Here is a 23,521-nt window from a genome sequence, read left to right as displayed (position 1 = left end):
TTGTGTGTCACCCACCCTCTACAATTTTTCACGAAGCCCCTCTTTGATGAAATGGATAATCTGGGTATCGCCTACACCAACTACGCAGACGATACCCAGATCCTCCTCCCGCTCTCAGGAGTTTACGCCAAGGATCTGGCCCTAGTGAACAGAATCTATAGCATCGTTCAGGCATGGATGGCCACACACGGCCTATGCCTGAACGATGATAAAACCGAGTTTATGATCCTAGGCACCCCAACCTATATATCCAGACTCTGCCCTGATTATGCCAACATCATTATTGATGGGAACAACATAAAAGTAGCTAACGAAGTGAAAATCCTAGGATTCTACCTAGACGCCACCATGGACTTTACCAAACAAGTTAACTCTCTAGCCTCTGCTCCAGCATACACATGCAAACTTATCAGAGCAAGTAAACAATTCCTCTCCACAGACAGCTGCATTACACTTGCCAGAGCCCTTATACTATCCAAATTGTATTATTGTAACGGAATCTACATTGGGCAAATAAACAGACCATCCACAAAATTCAAGTCCTCCAGAACAATGCCTTGAGAGCAGCACTCAAGATTAACAGAAATGAGCATATATCCTCTATAAGAAGAGAACACAAATGGCTCTCCACCTTTGATAAAATTCAACTCAAGATCGCCTCCCTCACCCACAAATGCCTCAATAATAAAGCTCCCCCCTACCTCATGGACAGGTTATGTAAAAGAACCTCTTCCAGACCAACAAGAACAGCTAACGCAAACTACCTCCAAGTTCCGCGCTTCAAACTCTCCACTATAGGAGGACATAGCTTCCCAGTCAAGGCTGCGCAGTTATGGAACTCCCTCCCCCATGACATCAGACAACCTCAGCCCTTCGCCAATTTCAGACAGAACCTAACTAGGTGGCTGAGAGCCAATGACATCTAACTACTCTAACCTGCATGACCCTTTAAATTCTCCTCCCTTGACTCCCACTCCCTGCTCCTGGAGCCTACTTACCATGCGACTGAAGCTCTGTGCGCAGCACATCACTCCGACATTGGTGACCTGATAGGTCACACTGTACATAACTGTATATTACTACCCTATGACCATGCAGGAAACATGTACCCAGTTACCCTTTGTTCCTTGATCCTGACCTTACCTTGTACATACCTGCCTATTGTAACATTGTTGATGTCTGTATTTTATCCTACTTATCATGTACTTGTAACTAAGTTGAGCATATCCTTGTCTGTTTGCGCCCTGATGCCCCAGGGTATGGCGCGCCATATAAATAATAAACTAAACTAAGACCATTCGAGGTCAACGGAATCAGGAGCTGAGCGGCAGAAACAAAACTCAGCAGAGGCAACTCGTGCCTAGGGAACCAAGGATGTATCCATCAAAATGAACGAGCAGTAGCTACAATCAACTGAAGCAAGGACCAGAATATATTGCTTTGAAGGGGCAAGATAAGAAGGCGAAGGCAGGTGGTGGGTGAACATAAAATTAAATACACGAATTGTTGAGGAAAAGGCAAATCCACAGTGTCTAAATCACGTGACCAGCCGAACGAACACAGCAAGACCCCCACACCTACCCATGGCTTTGAGCCAAGAGAAGATATCTAGGCAGAAGATGCAGTCTTGAGGCTAACCACAGCAAAATAATTGACACACAGCCACTAAAGTGATGACTGATCGAAGGAAGGCCGGGTGAATGGAGGGGCACCCTGCACCTGGCCGACCATTCTGCGTGCTGCTAAGCAAAGTGAAAAAGTATGCATGGAGTTGGTGTCAATCCAATCAGAGTGGACCAAGTAATCTAGAGTCCTGTAGTTAGTAGAACCAATGGGACGTCATACTTTAGTGACGTCTGCAGTAGTCATTTTTGAAGGAAGGGCTTAGATGCCCACCTGACAGTGTTTTCCCCAATCCCCTTACTCCGTTACCATATACAGATATAGTAAAGTTACCTTTTCCTAACCATAGATTTGCATGTCAACTTTTGAGTGTTGCACGTCAAGGATGACGAGTTTTTAGTATAAATGTTAGGATTTTTATGAAGTTCATTGGAGTTGAAGCGAGAAGGAAGATCACACCATTGCTGATATTCATGACTCCCCGTTTTGCCAAACCGGTGAGTTGTCCTTATTGATTGGTGTTGGAGTATTAAATCTGCAGCCCCATCCATCTCACAGGTGCTGCTATTTTGTCTTAAAGTGCTTCTGAGCAAACCCCGACTTTATGGGCCAGTTGGGGGTCCCGGAGCACACCTCTAATGCAAATTCCAGTTGCTGGACAATTAATGGATGCCACTTTTTTTTAGTTGACTGGTGTTCAATGGCTTAAGTGAAAGCAATGATCAGGTTGCAAGCATTGTTAAGAGAAATAAATAGATGGCGCGGGGGCATCTGTCCACTGTTGGTTAGAGGAGTCTTTCTCTCCCTTCCTCATGAGAGCTTGGATGGCCAATATCTGTAACCATTCTCTGTGCGCAGAATAACAACAGCAAATCTAAGCCCAAAGCACCCTGTGCCACAAGAAGGAGGAACGCAGGAATCAAAGAACTCATTCATCAGGGCGTTTCAACAATCCCCAGCCTGAGACTACACCTGGCGGTGTGTGCATCACAAGCTGTACCAAAGAGCGGCTCAAACAGTCTGCCACAGACTTCAAAACTTAGCCAGCCTTCATGCTAGCCAAACAAAACGTTGTCACTTGGCACCCTGCTTCAGAATTAAGCAATATTAAAGATGCTGCAAAAGTCACACACGCTTCCGACAAGCCACACATCAACAATCCCCACACAAGGGAAATCTATGCCAGTGGGTGTCTGTGCACTGGCATGCAGCTGTCTAGGCAACTTATTGAAATTTACAAACATTATGCGATCTATATACAAGAGACACATTCTCACAGGTGCTATGCGACACTGCAATGTTCTTAAGCAGACAACAAGAGTCAAATCTTGAGTATCGCTGGGTCCGTGCAACCCTTTCCTTCACAGTAAAGCACCAGAATGATTTCGCTCCTACCCACTGAAGTGAGGTCATGTGTACGAGTTGTATATGTACCGTACTGGTCACATAGCAACGTCGCACAAAAGGGCACAGCAAGCACGTGAATAATGGACCGCTTAAAAGCAACCAGGGATTTTGCAAAGGTTTAATACATTAAGCTTCTGCCGTTTAAGCCCACACGTGCACTGTCCCCTAGGAACCAGAGAGGATAAGTACTCATCCAAATTAGCAATCAAAATATATGTTAACATATAGCGGTGCCAGCAAGATAGCAATTATGTTTTTTGCCTTTTTTTTTTTTTAAAAAAAAAAACATTTTCTTGATAACAAGAAAGTCACTCTACAGGCAGCGGTCTTCAAACTTGTTTGACCCCCAAGCCCTCCCTAAGAAAAAGGTACCTGGCTTTGGCCCCTCTATACACATGGACTCCAAAATGTTTATCTGGTGTAGAATGGTGCCAAATGGAGGTGTGTGTGCCAAACAATATTCTTTCAAAATCAATGCATGCAATAACTCTAATTAGAGGGCAAACATTTGTAAATGCAGCATTCAGAATGCATTGCTACAAGGGACGTGACTAAACGTAGCCTTGGATATTTATTTCCTACAGTAACGTAGCACATACTAAATTACAAAAACTTGATTACTATCAATGCAGTCACTTGCAAGTTGGACAGTGTCATACTGGAGAGCTAGTGTGAACGGTGGGCCTACCTTTTAGCAGCCAACCATCACTATTGGGTTAAATTTTTACAATAGCCAACCACAGGTATTCTTCCAGCTTGGACCGATATTTAGTCTTTAGGGCTGCAAAAGTTGAAAATCCAATCTTGCAAAGGTACGAGGTGCTGAAAGGTAACAATACATTGACTGCATTTGGATAAAGGAGGAAACAGAATTTTGTCAAAATCCACCCAATGTCAATTTTTTGAATTGACTCTCCAGTACGCAGTCACTTTGAATTTCCAGTAGTTCCTGCTTGAGGTGTATTGGGAGGTGGGCGAACCACTACGTCGGATAGGAAAGGCTGAACCACAGAGTCATTGATGCTACAATTGTCCTCTGGAAAGTACTTTTGAGAGGGGTTCTGAGATGGTTTCCCATTAGTTCAGCAACACATGAAAAGATCATACTCCACCTCCTCAAGAGCATCTGCTAATAATAAAACGCGTCGGAATGCAGACATTAACCTTCCTCCAAAGCTCCAACTTCTCCTTGAATGCTGACATTTTTGCATTCATAGCCAATTTCTGTGCCTTGCAGGGAGAGGTTTAGAAAATGTTGCTTTTCAAAGAGGTCGCCATAGTAAGCTAACAGTACAAGCCATTGTGAATCACACAGAAGCTCTTCTTTCGTCTGGTCTAAACCCAGGAGAAAGCACTATGTTCCAGAGTTTCTAAACACAATTTTAACCTTTCCCCCTGGAGAGCAACCTGACCTCTGTGTGAAACAAAGCATCATGTTCAGCTCCCATTTCTTCACATAATATGGCAAACAGACGGGCTCTTGTGCGGTGCATCTTAATAAAATGCACAATCTTTACAAAAGAAGTCAGCACCTCTTAGAGTCCATTCCCATATTGTGTACAGGCAAAGGTTCCCGGGGATCACGCAGTGTGTGTCCACAATATATGTGGAGCTACTATCAACACTTTTGCTTTTAACCCAGTTAAACCTACCAGACATTGTAGGAGCACTATCCAAGCAAATACCAACATATGCCTCCCACTTTAGGCAGTAGTTAATGTCAATGTCTATGGTGCAGTTGCTCTGCCCTGAATTGGTTTACAAAATATTTCTCCAATATTTCAAACACAATATCAATTCTGTACTGATAGAAGAGGACAGGTCAGTGATGCGGTGGAAAATTGTGGCGTCAGACAAAGATACTTTTGAATTTCTCTGCTGCACGGTCACTAAGCATTACCTGGTTGAGAGTGAGAATTGTTGGCAGAATTACTCTCAGCATCTGTAAAGGGCTTTCCCCCCACCCCAGATAATGTGGCAAGAAGCTTCCAAAGCATTTGCAGGTACTGAGGCCATGTTTTAACAGTGTCTTTTGCTTGTACATACCTTGTAGCTGCCGTACAAACAAATGCCTGGTCTTTTTTGCTAAGGTTTTGTTACCAAATGCGCCTTAAGTGTTGGCTTCAGGCTTGCGAATGTAGCGCCACAAACCACACACTGCAGCTCAACTTGTCAGCAACTGTGATCCATGTGAACCCAAAAAAGACATATTTCCGTGTTTTTGCATTTCTTGTGTCCATTTCCACCTCTCTGTTAGGCTTTTTGTTTGGGATTCCTACCATCTTTGGGCACTTCGAAACTATCCAGTTCTATGTGTTATTTCTGCATTTTAAAGCCCGAACACAAAAAAGACCTATTTTTGTAGAGTGCAGAATTCACATACTGCCCCCCTCATTCCCCACCCGCTCATTAACTTGTCAATCGAGGTTGGGGGGACCCCCGAACCCTCAATTTCCCTCCCCCAACACACGCATCTTACCCACATGCGCACACACAGTCCAAAACACACCTCTGCCTCCTGTGACGACTCTTCTGGGACTCACAGCGCCCGTCAGCCCCTGCGCGCACTCATGTGAGACGGGGGTTTGACAAGTATGATTGTTCGATTTAGAAAGACCGCTCTGAGCGACACCCCCTACCCAATAGGTACAGTGGAAAAGATATTCTCATTTAGTACCAATGATCCATTTTAAAAAGGAGCCCGACTCTGAAAACATTGCAAACCCCCCACGTTAATGTCACGTTATTTTTTTAAAGCATTTAAAGTTTTCAATAATTAAAAATGCTTTAAAAGATTTAAATTGACAAACACCACATAAGATTTAAAACAAACCACGTGAAAAAGCTGGGGGGGGGTGAGAAAAACGAAACCATGTGAACAGCTTGGGGGAAAAACAAACTCAGCAGGAATGGGTCAGAAATGCTGCTTGGATTTAAAAAAAAAACACCACATTGATACAAGTCTCAGAAGACTCCCTCTGTTCACATCGTGAAGTTCTAGCTCGAATGTTTTGTTGAAGTGTGGTCCTGGACTAGGCCACAGGGTGGCGAAAACCACACCTGGATGCACATTGCACAGGGCTGATATAAACCTTCAGAACTTCTACTCAACCAATATTACATAGGGAGAAGAAATCCTTACTTACCTGTGTGACGGGGTCAAGTGCATCACTGGATTTTTCTTGCTGGGACACAGGTGGTTAGGTTGACACCGCCGCATGAAGCGATGCTGCTGCAATCAAAACAATTAGTCAAGGATACATGGGTCTACCTGAGACTTCAAAAATGAGCAGGGGTTAAAACCAGCTCTTGGGTGTTAGGGATCAGCTAGTAAGCAGGATGTAACGCTGGGAAACCAGGAGAGAATACACAGTGCACTGTAATTGCAACTCCCACATGAGACGTGCACATTTAGTACCGGCCCAAACAGGACACGAGAAAGGAACAGCCTCAAAAATAGGTTTGAAATCCCCGATTGTAACTCCTACTATACCTTTAAAATGACCCCACCATCACCCACAGCAAAATACAGTTGTTTTAAAAAAAAGACATTCTTACCATCATAAAGTCCCAATACAGATATCAGGATTTTTTATGGTGCCTTTGCTGCTGGGGACTTTGCTGTCCAAGATGGGACGATTAAGCCAATTTGTGTTCCTGCAATTGAAGAAGTACAATAAAAAAATATTATAAATGTACCAGATTGACCGTACCAATATGTGCGCACTACAATCTGCCAGTCGGCACACATCCTCCCCCACACACAAAAGGGACCTAGGGTGCAGGCTCCAACCAGGAAATCTCCAAGGTTCCCTATAGGCCAGTCCACCCCAGCTGGTAGAGAGAGCAGTCAAGAGCACATACCTGAAAACATGACTCACACTCAGTCACAGAGACAAAAAAAATAATAGAGCAAGCGATAGAAAGAGCATCATCTTGTTATAGGTTACCCTTAACAGTTGGGAAGTCCAGCCTGCTGGCATTAAAATCATTCATCTACATATCTTACATAGAATACGACACAGTAGTTCTTATCTCACCGAGCCACCTTTCGGAAACATCAAGTAATAGCCATGTAGCTTATACTGCAGTTGGGTGACAGAGCTGACGTAGCAGCAGACTGCCGCGGCTGCCATGCCACACACGAGGGCCCCAGGCTTCTCTGCAACATAGGGTGCTACAAGCAGGTGGAGGCCTGGCGCCCACAGCAGGATGATATACATGAATTCCACTTTAAAGGACTTCTATGGCAGCAGTGCAACCAATGTACTGTTGGTAATGCAGTGATTTTAGTATATCATGGGATGCATAGACTTGCTCTATAGTAGATGGCTCCCAGGGTATCTCAGCAGGTTGACAAGACCATTGCTGAGACTGTGTTTAAGGTTGAATTTAACCAAAACAAAAACAAAATAATATGCAAAACTTGTTAAATCGATAGGGCTTTTTGCAATTACTTATAAAAAGGAAGTGCTATAAAATGTGTTTGGCCAAGGGATGGGTTGGGGTATTTCTGCCTCCGTTTGGCAACCATGAACACAGTTCAATTTCCTAATAACTGCTGTCAGCACAATGGAAGCATTTATTTGTAAACATAACACCTTTATGAATATAACCTGTGATAAAACATAAAGCAAGGGGCACACAAATTGCATTGTGTGGTGCTCAGGGAAGAAAAAAAAAAGAAAACCAATGAACGCATGTTTCAGCAGCGTTTTTGAGTTTGGAAATTACTTTTTTCCTTTGAATGTGTAAAACGCACATTTGAACAATAATGTGTCCAGCATGTAGAATGCCTGCTTTCAACAGTGACCACACTCCTCGCAGCCACAGTGATGTTCATGGCCCATTGATTTCTGTGGTGTCCCTTTCAGGACAGAAAAAACAAATGGGATGAGCAAACAGAGCCAGGAAATGCGTGAGCGACGGCTGGGGAAAGGAGCACTGCTTAGATTAGATCACCGAGCCCCCAGCTTCCCTCTGCAAAGCTGGGGGCTTGATAAAGCCTGGTCAAGGCTGAGCCAGGCCGGGTACCGAGATCCGGCCAGACATCTGATGCCGGATCTCAGACCCGGCCAGCGCTGTCCCATGGACAAGAGGGGTGACAAGGCTGAGGGACAGCCAAAGCAGGGGGGACTGGTGTTGTACGGTATCTGGCTACCCCACGGCAGATTGCTGGAGAGCCCAGCAATCTGCTCTGGGGGAGCTGGATATCATACATCACTGGCAATGCGTGCTTCCGTCGCCGCTCGCCTCTTCTTCCCCCATGGCTAATCAAGGTGGGGGCACAGAGGGATCCAGCATTGCAGTGATCCAGCCCCCCTGTTCAACTTTCCCCACACGTTAGTCTTCGTGGGTCCGAAGGGGGAGAGGGAAGCAGATGGACCGACAAAGGTCTGAAATGCTTGCTTCCCAGCACTCCCTCCAACTGTGGTGTGGCGGTCTGAGCAGAGAAGCGGCATCCCTTACCAGGCAATAAGATGCTGGCATCACCAGCAGGAAGCAACAAGGCAGCATGGACATGCGATCCAAGTTCAGGAAGCGCACGTCCAGGCTGCATTTATTTCTCACGCCCTCATCATGCTGCATTGACTGAGCATGCATTTTCTCTTTTCTCGCTGTCCTGGATCACACGCCCCACAGATTGAAGACCTCTGCCTACAGTATGGCTATTTTTTAGGGCTAAATACTCATTGTTATCTTGCTGGCAAGACTACATAGGAGTTTGCATTTTCACTGTATACTAGCAACGCAACATCCAGGCACCTAGTCAGTGAGACAATACAGGTAAATCAAGGAAGTCGCAGGGAAATGAAGGAAGTCGGCTCTATACAGAAAGAAATATGGGGGTGGGGGGGTCAAGAAAAACAGCTTGTGGTGCAGAGTCCACATTTCTTTAATTTCCACCACTGAACAAGGGTGAAGATGGCAGCACAACCTGACTTGCTGCTGGCAGCCGCATCTGCCCTGAAATTCTCTCGGCGTGAGCAGCACGGCCATAAACCACTTCTGTTTGGGGGTGGATGGAGCCGAGGATGGGGATACCAGCCAAGAAGACACAAAGATTCGCTCTTGGTGCAACTAAAATCAAAATAGCAAAAATAAACCCATCAGTGTTTTCTTCTCCCCGTTCCCCTCCCTTGCCGCGCTCTGAAACACCTGTGTACGAGCACAATATAAATAAAAATATAATTATGAAATACACCTGGCACTTTTCCGAGATGAAGAATTATAAATGTGCAATAAAAATAAATAGCTGCCCGTGCACAGCGTGGAGCGCTCCTTCCTCTGTAATCCTCTTCCTAAGCACGTAGACGTCCCACGTGAAAACGTCACAACGACGTAAAAGATACATGTCATTAACCCGTAAAGGCATTTCAGAAAGTATCGGCAAACTTTTAAACAAACACACAATGCTATCAGGTCTCATAGGGACTTTAAATGTGTGATTGATAATGAAAGCAATACAAAGCCTCAATTTAGCCTTCTCTTCCACATATTGCAAAGGGGTAAATGAAAAATCCCCTCTCCAGGGAATGCCAAATCTGCCCTCGCATGCAGGAGAAATAAATAACTTAACAGTTAGGCTAGAAATTCGTACCCAAATGCATCTTTCGGCATAAGACACATATCCCCATCTGCTGCACATACCAAATCCTCCAACTCCCTCCCTGCCCCTCCAGCAGGAAGGATACATGTTCGCTGGTACAGTGGAAGTCCCAACGGGAAAGGAGGAACGCACTGTGCGCAGCCCCACTCCATAACACACAAGTCACACATATGCATGAGAAAACCCCAAAACGAACTGAATCCACTTGTACTTTAATTAAATCTCAACCAATGCACATTACAAACCCCCAAAATACACAATACCCCTTCCCCAATATTGCCTCACCCCTGTGATGCACGTTACATATCCCAAAAATACACTGAAAAAACGGAATCCGCCTGTGTTTTTAGTAAATCTCACCCGTGATTCACATTACAAACCACCAAAATACACAGAAATCCTCCCTTCCCAATATTGCCGCTCTGCGTTAAAGTAACAATCAGCAAGAGTAAACTTTGAGAGTTAGCAGAAAACAAATAACAATCAACGATAAGCAATGTGCTTTGCAAAGGAGGAATCGCTCTCATAACGCCTTGCCTTCCAGCTCGTGCAAAAATGATGATGAGCTAACCCACGTGATGCAAAGCAGGCCACGTGTAGACGTTGAAACCCACGTGATGCAGAGCAGGTCACGTGATCAAGTGGAGGCGGTCCTTGTTATGGTCCATTTCTCGAATGGGAACTAGACACTACTCTTTACAAAACGCTCATGTCCAGATTCCAGGCAGCATCAGGTGAGTGTATGCGATCCAGCTTTTGTAGTGAATTTTATATTCATTTCTTTTAGCGTCGATCAACTTAGACGTTCTCACCCCTTTGTTGTTATATTGTTAAGAGGATCCGTTTTGCAATCTCTAGGAATGCACTTTGAAGCTGTAATTCCTTGTATTGTACTTGTCACTTGTTGAAATTAAATATTGTAAGTACGTGATTTTCTAAACATCTGGTTTTGAAATTGCACCGGGCAGCCAAGTTGTGGGCATAGACACAGTAGCTGCTCCGAAGGTTATTTACGGTACGGTTCAGGCTCTGCAATGCAAAAAAGACGCAGTAACTGCTGTGCAGCTACTACACAGACACTGCTCTGATGTAAGTGACTATATATACCTGCTCCGGCTAATGCTTGCAGACGCGGTTACTTGAACACAGACCCCCACTGGTGCACTGCTGTGCAGCTGCTACACAGACCCTGCTCTGGTGGAAGTGACTACATATCTAATAATACCTGCGCAGGCTAATGCTCGAAGAGGCAGTAACTGCTGTGCAGCTGCTACACAGACCCTGCTCTGGTGGAAGTGACTACATATCTAATAATACCTGCGCAGGCTAATGCTCGAAGAGGCAGTAACTGCTGTGCAGCTACTACACAGACCCTGCTCTGGTGTAAGTGACTACTTATCTAATAATACCTGCGCAGACTAATGCCAGCAGAGGCAGTAACTGCTGTGCAGCTACTACACAGACCCTGCTCTGGTGTAAGTGATTACATATATAATGCCTGTGCAGGCTAATATCCGCAGAGGCAGTAACTGCTGTGTAGCTACTCCACAGACCCTGCTCTGGTGTAAGTGACTGTCACAAAGTGTTTGTGTAGGGGGGATGGAGTTCTTTCTGTGAATTGTTTGCCGTTTCTTGTGGCATGATATTTTTTTTTTTTTTTGAGGACTTGCTTTGTACAGCTTGAGTTGTCTTTGGTGTTTTATTTAGTCTTGTTGTCTGGTGTTTTGTTCTCTCCATTTTGTGGTTGTATTTTTGGTGTTTTTTCAGTTCTTCTGCGAACCATTTTGCTGCCAGTTTTTTTGGTGTTGCTTTGAATGTTTTAACTGGTGCTAATTGGTCAATGGCCTTGGTGATGCAATTGTTGAGTGTGTCTTCTGTTGTATCTATGTTTGTATCGGTGGGATCTCTTTCACCTAGGGTGTCGTGAGGGGTTGATAGCATGGCGGCCTCGGCCGCTAGTTTTGTTGCAAAGTTGGGGTTGTGAGAAGATGGTCTGTAGATCAGTAGGAATACTATGTTGAATTGGTCGTTGAGTTCTATCTTGATTAGGAGGGATTCATAGTCTTCCGCGTTGGTTGTGATGATTCGAGATGCTCAGGCGTGTTTTTTGTGTAGAATTACGATTCCACCTCCTCTTCGGTTTTCCCTGTTGGCATGTTTTAATTTATAATTGTCGGATATTGCTTCATTCACAGTGGCTTTATAGTTGTCTGAAAGCCAGGGTTCTGTAAGGAAGAGCACGTCTGTGCCTCCTTCGCTTATGAGGTCATTGGTTTCGGTTCAGTGTTTTGCTATGGATCTAATGTGGAGGAGGCTGCAGTGTAGTTTGCTGGATTTCCCTTTTGTGTGGTTGTTAGTATTACTTGTTCTGACCAGTGTGTTGTTGGTTGGGTTTCCGTTCCAGGTGGGATTTTCCCAGTTGAGTCTTTTGGGTGGGGTGGTTCTTTGTTAGTCAGTCTCTTTGTCGAGTAGACCGGTAAGGTTTATGGCGGGGTTGGTTCATTTATGGGTGGTAAATAGGGTAGCTACCCATCTCTTGTTCCAGTCTTGGTGATCTAGAGGGTGTAGAGTGAGTGTGATGGTTTCCAACGTGTTCCTTGTTTTGGATGGTTTATTGTCATCTGTTTGGTGTCCTGGTTGGGTCTGTATTTGTGAAGCTTGTTGGCTGTCGGTTCATTGTTGCTGTGCTATTTTTGTTTACCACGTTGTCGTATGTGGACAAGTAGCGAGCATTGTAGTCTGTCTTTGCTCTGTTATTTGTATGTCTCTTTGGGTCATCTCAGATGTTTATCGAGTTTTTGGGGGTTGTGGAATCATGCTGGTCCGTGCCTTCCCGAGTGGTTTGGGATTACTTATTATTTCTGTTGTCTTTTCTGGCTTCTTTGTCTTTCTTGTGGTGAGCCATGATGCGTGGGTTGTGTTCTTTAGTGGGCGTCCTCTTTCGATTGGTGTTTTTCATGGTCTTTTGGGTTTAGTCTTTGCTGTTTGTGGTTTGTTGTTGCTTGTATTTGGTAGGTTGTGGGTAGTTGATGGGACTTTGTGGTTCCGTTTGTTTATTGCTTCTTTCCTTTTTCTTTTGATTTTTTAATCCTGGAGGTACTGTTCGTTATGGTTCTTGATTATTGGATTTGCACGAAGCAAACATGAATATTGTGTGAAAGAGTGCGGTGGAGCTCGCGGCAAGGGATCAACGACACCCCATGAGCTGGAAGAAGGCCCTACAATCGTTTCGCTTCCAAGAAACAGCAAACACGACCGAGGTCCCCGCTGTCTCCGGAGCCATGGCCCACACGGAATCCGCAGGCCAACCCGCAATGACAATGGAAAAGGGCTTCACCTCCATCCTTCAGGAGATCAGAGAAATTAGATTAGGCTAGACAAAATTGAGGATAGAGTCCTACATAGCCCACTCATATATCTTCACCTTAGTTCTTCTAGCAAAAAATAAGAAACTGGGATTTAGACGTATTAGGGATAAGATTGTTAGCGACAGTATAGTGGAAAAAGAACTGCATTCGATCTAACAAGATAAAATCCTCTGCAAAGGCCATCCATTCTATCCCGATACTCCCCAACCTGATGGACCCTGCCACAATCCCTCCACATCACACACGTACAGGTTGAAGAGTATAGGAGCGAATGTGCAGCCCTGTTTTGACCTCAACAAAGGTAATGATCGCCTGTGAAAGTGACCCCTCCTTAGTCAATTGCACCCGTATAGTAGTATTGGTAAGAAGAAGTGCGAGGAGGTGAACGATCAAGCGTGGAAAGTTCATAGTCAGCAACTTGGACCAGAGCCTACATCTAATAACGCAATCAAATGCGTTAGTGAGGCTCAGAGAGGCCAGAAAGACATCACCCGATTGTGTATTTTGTACAGTGTTGCAGGTGAACCAGTACTGTTGCATTCAAGGTAGTACTCAGGTCCTCTGTAAAGCCAACTTGGAATTTACTCGAGAGAATTGCCCCTGACCACACAATTAAGGTCTCTGAGAAGCAAGATGGAAAATACTCGTAGTGTCTATAAGCGCTATGGGCCTATAGTTATTAGGGTCAAGTGCATCACCCTTTTTATGTATGGGCACAATGATGGACTGGACCCAGGTGGGGGGGACAGTGTGTGTCTCAAAGATGAACATGGGCTTCAAGAGGTCGGCCCACAGGCCCAGGCCTTCCTTGAGAACAAAGGGTGGAATGCCGTCTAGTGCCCGGAGCATGGGAAGGCTTGAGTTTTCCTATTGCCCATAAAATGTCATCATGGTCCCAAGTGCACTGGCCAACCACAGGGAGTCTGAAGTCATAACCTCCAACTTTTATACATTTAGTATGCAACCCAAACCTGTTCATGTAATGGGTCACCCAAACTTCAGCTTGTATAGGGCAATCTAATCCCCCCCCCTTGTTGGTATCCCGGGTCCTATTAACAGTGGACCAAAATTTGCCATCCTTTCCCTTGCAGTGGTGTTCCATCATATTCTGATGTAACTTAAGATGTTGATCCATCGTAAGGGATTTAACGAGATTCTTGTGTCCGAGAATGCTTTTTCTTTTTAAGACCCCAAACCCAATTGCTGTAAGGCCCTGCTTTTTTAGAGCCGCCAAGTCCCTACGTTTTTTAGAGCTTGGAGTTATAAATTCTAATGTCACTCACGGGTCCACTAGGCTTGATAGAGGCATTACCTCCCAGTTTACTGGCCTTGAGAGTTCTCTGGACCTTAAACAGTAGTCCACATCCCATCGAAGGAAACCATATCCGTCAGAGAGTCCATAAGAAAACGTTTAAACCTCAGGCTAGTGTTTCTATTCCAATTAACTAATCTCCCTTGTTTACTGAGTGTTAGCCCCATCAAATCCGGCCTAACATGGATAGTGGGAGTAGATATAGTCATGGTGAAAGACAAATGAATATGATCCCCTAGGTTAGCTTGGATCGGTTTCAAATGACTACAGTCATTCTTCAGTCTATAAGCAATATAGACAACGTCTATTCTATAGCTATGAGGCCCTCTATGCCAAATATGTTTAGATGTACTAAAGTTTGCGGGGTGATCTAACATCAGCACAAGCAGAATTAAAATCTCCACCCAGCACAACACGTTTTCTCATAACCCTTCTCGCACCATTCACCAAGAAATTCACTCAAACCTTCTTCGATATCTTCAATGGGCACTCTAACGGGGTTCCAATACAGGTTAAGAAGCAAAATGGGCACCAAAGAATTCTCAGTAGACAGCACAATACCTAAGAGCCATTCCTTACTGCAGACCATTTCGCAATTAAGCCCCAGGTTACGATCTACTGCTATAGTCAAACCTCTGCTAGGTCTTCCCCCCTTCCCACCCCCCATTCCCCTTACTGCAGGGCACAAGAAGGTATGGAAGCCTTCTATAGCATATTGATTAAGATTCATAGTTTATTGGAACATATAGATGGTAGGAAGGCTAGTAGAAGAAAAATTTGCCAGATTCGCACCACCGCACACGTTCCAGGAAATGATTTCTATGTCAATGGCGTCATGCGCACCCTGTTCCCTAGTCTTATAGTCTCCAAAGAGCTGGCTGTAACCAAGACAGTCTTGTCCATTGTTTAGGAGATTGGAAATAAGCGACAGTGCTAAAGTTGAATCAGATGGAAGGTTAGAGTTAGAAGTTCCAACTTGCACAACAGGTATAACCGTAGGTTCTTTGTTTGCAAGAAAGGTATTTGCCTCTGTAGCACTATGAATTGCCACCAAATTAAAATCCAGCGACTCCAGATTTTTCTCTTGACCTCATCATATCCGCTGCCATTTCCGAATGGAAGTTGCTTACCATAGAGAGATAATTGAAACTGGCAAAGAGATTGCGTCAATATCATCCGTAGTTATGGATCTTAAGAGCAGGATTTTCTTAAAGATATTTAACAGGTTTGTCCTGTTAAGGCTAGATGTCTGGTCATCTTTGTTGTTGTTTATCCACCCAATAATTTTGCTTTTGTTTATAGGTTCCGGCCCTTTGGGAACAGTCACCCCGGGCCGATTTTCTAAGCCTGTTGAAACCTTAGCATTAGGATTAACAGCCACAGGCAGAATACTTTCAAAAGAGGTCACAGGCCCAAGTAAATCCTCCACCCCGCTCCCATTAAAGCCAAACGGCCCTCTTCCGTCCCCAGTAATGGGATGAGTAGCTGAGGCTTGCGGACCCATAGTAGAAGGAACAACTGTGAGCTGTGAACCTGTAGATACCAGGGCATGCATCATACTAACGATCTTCCCAAATGCGGTCATCTTAGTTTGTTTAGTCTGGGGGCGTTCAAGTAAACTATCCACCCTGGTTACTGGATTGGAACCCTCCCTTGTACTTGGCATCTCACCACCGTTTCCTGCCCCATCATGTGGGATAACCAAATTATTTGCTGGCTCCCTAGAAATGGGAACAACTGCACTCTTTGTAGGTTTACAAGGGTTTATAATAACAACTTGTTCCAAGGTTTTTCTAACAAAATTGGACTTTTTCTTACATTTAATCCCCCTGGGGGTGGGGTCTTTAGTACTTCCCTTGTTTCTTCATTAGACATTTGAGGAACTCCCTCTAATAGATGATTCATCATCCTGTTGACAGTTGGCCTCCTCCATTTGTCCCATAGTGACCAGCAAAGCCGTAGGACTATCAAGTACATAGGGAATTCCCCCCTCTTGTGTTGAGTCCCTTGAGGTTTGACACAATATCACTGTCCCCCCATCTCGATCCCCTGGTATTTGTGGAGGATGCCTGCTCACCTGAGGTTAAAAATTCCAATAGCGTAGTAAGCTTAGCATCGACGGTAGATAGTCTAATATTTTGATTTGCCATCCACCTACTATCCTTTTTGGGGTTGTGATCGTTCAAATCTTTTTGGTTTTTCCTGATGCACAGATTTGAATAGTGAGAACTCCACATTTTATTCTAAATTAATCTGTGCGCAGCAAGTGTGTTTCTTGTATGATCCCAATAGTCACATTCACTTGTTCCACAGAGTGTATTAGGTGAGTTCTAATATTCGGGCAGTTGAGGCCCTGTAGATTGATCATAAGGATTTTAACCATTCTCCCATGAAATTATATATATTTTTTAACTTAAATATGTGTTTATCAACATTTGGTTATAACAATAGAGTGCTGCATGACAATGACTTTATTTATGTGAGAGAGAGAGAGAGAGAGAGAGAGAGAGACGAAAACGAGGACACACACAGACACACACAGACACACACAGACACACACAGACACACACAGACACACACAGACACACACAGACACACACAGACACACACAGACAACACCACACGATTGGGACGTAGCCAACACTTGATTCAGGCAGTCATTCGTCTTCAAGTGGCTATAACTGTGTAGGACCCTCTTTTATCTTTTGGGGTATAGCAAACTTTACTTTGATCACAGTCCACAGAAACACTGATTGGAGGAGTATGTTTATCACCTAGAACCAACGTCTTTAGGCCCCCTGAACCGGGGATCTTTGGGTTTTAACAAGCGTTTTAATTCTTTGAGTTGATGCTGTGAGACACCTAAGCAAGAGGGCCCAGAATTACGATTACAACTCGTAGGAACATCTGAGGAAATGCCACCCTCCGACAGACTCCTTTTTCCGTTAGTATAGTTGAGTCCGTTTGTCCTCAACGGCGTATCCAGATCTATAATTTCTTTAAGCAGATCCCCTGTGGCATCTGCAACTTTTTTTCAATATCCCATTTTATTGATTTTGTAACCATCGTTCAACATACAAACAAGTTCCCCGCCACGTCCTCATAGCCTTGCGTAGGCTCTTCGAGCCGTTCTTGTCCTGCCACTTCATACTCATCCTTGTAGCTGTATAGTTCTTGCTATGTTTCCTAATACACTCCGAAACGCCCCCCCGTCTCGTGGCTTGGTTTCTCAGGTCGCACCCTCTTCCTATTTTCCCCAGATCTTGGCAGCCTTTGTCGGGCACTCACGTGCTGTATATATTCTGTGTTCCGTCGCAGCACAAATGTCCATTTCGGCAGACCATTGAGCCAAGGTCAGACACTCCAGGGCTCCCCTTTTCTGTGCAATGTCTCGCTTTATCAAACCCAGTGCTGTGGATAGAAAGATACCCTCCCATTTGTTCGAAGTGTTTTCATCTGGGACCCCTAATAGCAATGTTGCATGTTCTAAGGCCACCGTGCGACCCAAGATCCTTGTCAATGTTTGGCAGCATTGCGTCCACAAGGTCTTAATCCGGGGGCATTCCCAGAGGATATGGATGAAGGTGCCCTCCTCTCCCCGGCGTCTCAAGCAGTTGGGATCAGTAGCCCACCCCCAGCCGAACAGGGACGCACAGGGATAGTACACCCGGTGGAGTATTTTAAGCTATACCAGTCTGATTTTGGAGTCTATTGCGATTTTGCGTGATTGCATAAGGACTTGGATCCAATCCTCTGGTTCTATGGTACCAACATCCCTTTCCCACTTAGTTCTGAGGCTATTTAGCTCCGGACTAGGAAATGCATTTATGGCTTTATATAGAATAGATGTGACTTTAGTGGTGTAACGCTTACCTGGACTCTGCGGGGACACTCACGATGGAACTACGTGACTCTGTTCTTCTCAATAGGTGTAGCTCCCAGTCCCTCCCTTCAACCATGCGAATGTGAGTTCCTAGGACAAACACAAGAGATTTCGAAGGATTTTGATTAGCACTTCTATGGAGTTTGACTAGTTCTACACTCTCATATGACACTACAGCCCCTTCTTTAATTACCTTAGGAATTAATGTTGTTAGCTCTCCATCCTGCGTCTGTGCAGGGGCGCTAGTTCTGAAGAGGGGAGATGGAACCAGGATAACTGGACCGGACTAAAGTGACTGGAATTAGGACTGGGAAATGTAGGAGTGCCTAGAGTGTGTGAGGAATTTCTACACCCACGCATTCATGGGCACCTCAACCAGAAAAACGAATTTACCTCAGGAAACGCACTCACAACCATATGTAAAGAACACAAGCCAAGCTAAAATCCTTCACTGAGGAACACTCAGTAGTTATGAAGCGCAACTCAGCTCCATAAGTTACGCGCAACAATGTTCAGAAACTAATTACAATGCAACGTAAATTTTCACTATAATCATGAAAAGACTTATGCTGCTTCACAGAATAGAGCAAAGATACTTGCGAAAACTTTTCTGACAGGAAACTTCTTAAATTATGGAAGTCGTTCCGTGACTGGAAAAATGACGGGGCGAAAGGAGTGACAGGAGTTCCCAAAACGCCGACTGAGGAAAATACTATGACTGGAAATTGTAGGAATTGCAGGGAGCTCAGGGAAACTGGAACGGGCCAAAAAGGGAACCGGAATGACTGAAGGGAAAGAGTAACAGGTGGCGCTAAAACGTGACAGGACCCAAAGCGGGACAGCGGCAAGCGTTGACTGGATTCTTCCGAACGCGAAGCAGGGAATGCTCGAGGGGAGGGGCTTAAATAGGCTGAGAGAGAAAACAACTAGACCTACACTGCGCATTCTACCAGCATAAACCAGGCAGCCCTGTTGAGAGTTGGGAAGTACCGCCCATGACTAATACTGCTCTGAGTTGCTTTTTCTTAAACTCCACGAATGGTAGAGTGAAGACCAACTCTTTTTGGACGCAATTGTAGGAACCTTTGCTGTGATCATGACAGTATTCCCCCCCAAGGCCCCTCCTACGGTGAACCCTTCTCCCCCTGGCTTGCTGGGGTTATTCAGATGAAAGGATTTAATTAATCGAGGAGCGTGAATGTTTTCGAGGGGTTCCCAAGTTCTATCCTGCGGCCCATAACCCTTCCAGTCCACCAAGTAATGCAATTTTCTGCGAACAACCTTAGAGTCCAAGATAGCCTTTACCTCGTACTCTGGCTGGTCACCTTCCACAATTACAGGAGCCGGTGGACCCTGGATTCGGGTATTTGGACTTACAGCCTTCAACAAAGACACATGGAACACTGAATGAATTTTCATGTTTTTGGAGAGCGTTAATTTCATGGCCACCGGGTTGATGACCTTCTCAATGGTAAAAGGACCCAAGAATCTTGGAAGAAATTTCCTGGATCCTCTCAACCTCAGATTCCTTGTGGCCAACCAAACTGAGTCTCCCACCTTGTATTCTGGGGAGTCTCTTCGCCTTTGATCAGCAAACTTCTTCTGAGCAGTCTTCGCCAAGCACAACTGTTTTCTGGCGAGGTGAACAGCGGTTATAATGTTGTCATGCAGTGTCTTAATAGCAGGCATTTCCAGAGATTCAGGTGGATCATGAACCGAGGTTCGTGGATGTCGCCCATAAACAGTGAAGAATGGACTTAATCCAGTCGAGGAGTGCACGGAATTATTGTAGGCATATTCTGCAATCCACAATATTTTCTGCCAAGAGTCGTCAGTTTGATGAAGCATGCACCTGAGGTACTGTTCCAACGTTTGATTTGTGCGTTCTGTTTGCCCATCAGTTTGTGGGTGATAACTAGTGGACAAACGTATCTCCATCTGAGCCATCTTGCAGCATCTTTTCCAGAATTCAGAGACAAATTGACTTCCCCGATCAGACACCACAATGGAAGGAAAGCCATGCAGCCTTACAATGTTCTCCAAAAATACCTTGGCTAGGACCGATGCAGTAGGCAATCCTTTCAATGCCACAAAGTGTGCCATCTTAGAAAATAGATCCACCACCACCAGTATGGTGTCAAATCCTCCACGGTTGGGTAAGTCTGTAATAAAATCTAGGGAGAGTGTATGCCAAGGAAGAGGCGGAACTTCCAATGGTTTGAGAAGACCGGCAGGTTTCATTTTCTGTGATTTATTTTGAGCACAAACTCCACAGGTCTTGATGAATTGAATTACATCCTTACGCCAAGTTGGCCACCAATACGATCTCTTGATTCTTTCTAATGTTTTAGTGACTCCCGGATGTCCTTCCATCAGTGCACCATGGTAGTCTGTGATCACTTGCTCTCGTAGCTTTTGAGTGGGCAAGAATAGTCGCCCCTTATAAAAGGGCAATTCGTCCTGTACATAACATTGTTCCTTTTCGGATTCCCATTTTTGCAATTCTGCAGTATTGATATTGGCTTTGATTTCAACTCTCAATTTTTCAAATAATGGATCTGTAACATCCATGACTCCTAGCACTTTGTCAACTGGAATTATCTCCACCGGAGTTGTGGCACTGTAAGCTTCTTCTCCCTTACCAATTCGGGACAGCGCGTCGGCCTTTCCATTACGGATACCAGGCCGAAATGTGATAACAAAGTCGTACTCGGCAAAGAAAAGAGCCCATCTCAACTGACGCGAAGATTGTGCCTTTGCTGAACGCAAGTACTGCAGATTCCGATGATCTGTGAAAATGGTAACTGTGTGCCTAGCCCCAAGCAGATAATGTCTCCATTCCTTCAATGCACACTTGATCGCCAACAACTCCTTATCGGTGACTGTATAATTCAATTCCGCTGCTGAGAACTTTTTTGACCAAAAGGCCACTGGGTGTAATTCGTGCGAGAGAGGGTCACGCTGCGACAAGACTGCGCCCATGGCGACGTTGGATGCGTCGGTCTCTACCACAAAGGGAAGATCCAACTTAGGATGTTGAAGGACAGGAGCTGCAGTGAATTTCTCTTTAAGTTTCTGGAAGGCCTCACCCGCCTCATTTGTCCAAACAAAGGTCTTATTCTTTCGCAGCAACGACGTGATAGGATGAACCAGCTGAGAAAAATCAGACACAAATCGTCGATAAAAGTTAGCGAACCTCAAGAAACTTTGGACTCCTTTAACTGATGTTGGAGCTGGCCAGGATAGAATTGCGTCAACCTTTCTGTTGTCCATTTTCACTCCTTCCGAAGACAATATGAATCCCAAAAATTCCACCTCTGGAACATGGAAATGACATTTCTCCAATTTTACATACAAGAAGTTTTCCTCGAGGATTTGAAGAACAGAAGTTACATGTTTGACATGTTCCCGGGGGTCGGCAGAAAAAATCAGGATGTCATCCACATATATCACAACACAGATATCCAGAAGCTCCCGAAAAATGTCATTCATGAATGACTGAAAGGCTGCTGGAGCGTTACATAACCCAAAGGGCATAACCTGATATTCGAAGAGTCCATAACGTGTGCGAAAGGCAGTCTTCCATTCATCTCCAGGTTTAATACGAACGAGATGGTATGCCCCACGAAGGTCTAGTTTGGTGAAGATCCTGGCTCCTTTCACCTGGTCCAGCAACGTGGAAATCAGAGGCAAGGGGTATCGGTTCTTTATAGTGATTTGATTTAGGGCCCTGTAATCGATGCAGGTTCTTAGGTCTCCTTCCTTTTTGGGCACGAAGAACAAAGGCGATGCTGCTGGGGACTTGGATGGTCGAATAAATCCGTTGGCTAAATACTGATCCAGATACGTTTTCAAATGGAGATTTTCCTTTTCAGTTAATGCATAAATTCGATGGCACGGAAGTTGGGCTCCTGGAACCAGATCTATCTGGCAATCATAAGGTCTATGAGGGGGCAGGACCTCAGCTTGCTTCTCCTCCTGAAAAACATCCTGGAACCGTTGATATTCATAGGGCAACAACCCTATGAGACCCAGCGTGACTTCTGGAGTGTTCGGCTGTAGTTTCTTTTCCTGAGCATGTTCTGTCCCATTACAAGTTTCTTTACACTCTGAACCAAACACCACACTTCTTGCACGCCAATCAATGACAGGATTATGTCTTTCTAGCCAAGGAATTCCTAGGATGATCTGGAATTGTGGCGCCTGAATAAGGTCAAAGGAAATCTCCTCCTTGTGTTCCCCCAGGCAGAGCATTATGATATCGTTAGTGCGTTGTGTAACTGGACCTGACACAAGGGGAGTGCCATCCACTCCAGAAACATTTTCTGCTTCCAACTTATCAGTTAACGGGATGCCCAATCTGCTTGCCAGGTTTAAATCCATATAGTTGCCGATGGCCCCACAATCAATGTAAGCGTTTAGCGTGAATCTTTTTGTAGGACAATCCTGACTGAATAGGATAACTGGAATCACAAAGTGTGAGGTCGCCGAAACCTTCTTCACGCTCGACAAGCTGACCTCTATACTTGTCGGGCACTTAAGTTTTCCGGAGTTTGCTCCTTGTTTTCCTGACTAACACCGCCCAGTGGTTTTCGTGAAGGTTTCACAGGACAGTCCTTCAGGAAATGACCAGCCTTCCCGCAGTACAAACAGAGCTGTTGCTGCCGCCTCTTTTCTCTCTCAGCTTGGGAGATAGGACCACGAATGACACCCAGTTGCATAGGTTCGGCATGGTTCTCTGATGACACCCTTCCAGAAGTTTCCTTGGGGCGAACAAAATATGCCCGACTCTCTGGGCGACCTCGATCCATTCTCCGATCTTGAAGTCGGTGATCCAACTGGATGGTTAAGTCTATGAATTCGGCAATTCCTTCTGGGGGATTCACCACTTGTGCTAGGACATCCTTCAGCTCACCCCGCAACCCACGGTAAAACAAGGTAGTTCTTTTCTCTGAAGGCCAATTGGTTTCTGCAACAAGTCTATTGAAAGTGGCTACATATGCTAGCAAATCTTGATTACCCTGTCGAAGTGACAATAATTCATTATCTAATGCTTGTCCTTGGGTGTGGCGGGCAAAAAGTTTTTCTAGTTCGCATTGGAAGTTTTGAAAGTTTCTCAACACAGGATCATCTCTATTGACAAGAGGAACTGCCCAGTCAGCAGCATACCCACCCAGGTAAGACAACACAAAGGCCACCTTAGATTGGTCTGTGGGAAACGTTCCTGGCCTGCATAAGAAATGTAGCCTGCATTGATTCAGAAACACTGCAAACTTTTTTGGGTCTCCGAAAAAGCGTTCTGGGGGGGCCAAGGGAAT

General features: G+C 44.9%; 1 protein-coding gene and 1 long non-coding RNA gene across 6 annotated transcripts in view; one reads left to right on the top strand and one right to left on the bottom strand.

Moving 5' to 3' along the window:
- The window catches only part of LOC138570005 (uncharacterized), a 61,895-nt gene extending 51,656 nt beyond the window's left edge, over positions 1 to 10,239 (bottom strand). The window contains exons 1-3 of one of the 4 annotated variants that reach the window (XR_011303373.1): positions 10,178 to 10,239; positions 6,589 to 6,687; positions 6,177 to 6,262 (exon numbers count right to left, since the gene is read on the bottom strand). This is a non-coding gene — a long non-coding RNA (uncharacterized lncRNA). The other 3 variants (XR_011303374.1, XR_011303371.1, XR_011303372.1) reach the window with 3 other exon arrangements.
- Positions 10,240 to 10,242: 3 nt separating this feature from the next.
- The window catches only part of MIOS (meiosis regulator for oocyte development), a 771,408-nt gene continuing 758,129 nt past the window's right edge, over positions 10,243 to 23,521 (top strand). For both annotated transcript variants that reach the window (XM_069648526.1, XM_069648527.1), the window contains exon 1: positions 10,243 to 10,374. The gene's annotated coding sequence lies outside the window, so the exon portion shown is untranslated. The remainder of the gene's footprint in view (positions 10,375 to 23,521) is intronic.

This window comes from Ambystoma mexicanum, chromosome 2q (assembly GCF_040938575.1).
Source record: "Ambystoma mexicanum isolate Mex_15411 chromosome 2q, UKY_AmexF1_1, whole genome shotgun sequence".
In the NCBI taxonomy this organism is placed as follows: domain Eukaryota; kingdom Metazoa; phylum Chordata; class Amphibia; order Caudata; family Ambystomatidae; genus Ambystoma; species Ambystoma mexicanum.
Note: the sequence above shows the minus strand (reverse complement) of the source record. Positions and strands in the feature narration are given on the sequence as shown.